A 967-nucleotide genomic window follows, 5' to 3' on the forward strand; every position below is an offset into this window, starting at 1 on the left:
GCTAGAAATTTATAGAGCAGTTGAAATCTGTAAGAGTGATTCTCTGAGGGCCAAAACTGTTGACATACATTTGGTAATAATTCTTAAAACTCTGCTTAAATAGGTGTCATGGAGTTCTGTAAATTTATTGCACTGATACTATAAAACTTGGACTTTGTGGTATATCTGTCCCTTCTATTTTACTGCAGACAGCAGTAAACTTTCTTTTTTTTAAAAGAAAGTTTCATAGAAAATTACTTTAATTTTACATGAATTTCCTCATTGTAAATACACTTGTCATCCTTTTGTGTGTGTGTGTGGGGGCGTGTTGGGGAGATGGCACAGAAAGGTGAACATGTTCTACTGATTAACTACTTTGACAGTTTAAGAAGAAAGAAAAAGAAATGGGAAATGTTCAAAAGATTATTCATCTTATACAGGTGTTACACATGTGCCTTTGTAGACAAGCTATAAACTGATAGCCTCTTAACTAAACATATTTAGAAGCTATTTTACTCTGTAGTTAAAAACAAGAATCTTTTTAAATGGCCCAGGAAATTTAGTCAGTTCTATTTTGTCACCTAAAACCCACTTTTTGTAAAGGATGTCAAGTAATGCGAGAATAGTCAAAATGCTGCTACCTGTTAAGTTTGTTCATGTTAGCCAATCAGATATATGTACTCTAAGTGGACCATCTAAGTTACCAATTTTGCCTGTATCAATCTCTAATTCTGCAGCTCCTTGGAGCAATTTGTCAAGACTTTGGTTGCTTTCTGTTTGCAAAATGCCTTTTTGTCACACACACACACACACACACACACATTATGCCCTCTTCCCCTCTTCATTTAGCAGCCTCCTAGTTTTCTAAAAGGACGTTTTGATCAGGGACTTGGGGACCCCCATGCAGAGTGGGTTACACATCGGCTGCTAACCTCAAGGTAAGTGGTTTGGGACCACCAGCTGTCCTCCTGAGAAAGACAAGGCTCTC

The sequence above is a fragment of the Echinops telfairi genome, unplaced genomic scaffold (assembly GCF_000313985.2).
Source record: "Echinops telfairi isolate 266 unplaced genomic scaffold, ASM31398v2 ScPeMD7_2565;HRSCAF=3150, whole genome shotgun sequence".
In the NCBI taxonomy this organism is placed as follows: domain Eukaryota; kingdom Metazoa; phylum Chordata; class Mammalia; order Afrosoricida; family Tenrecidae; genus Echinops; species Echinops telfairi.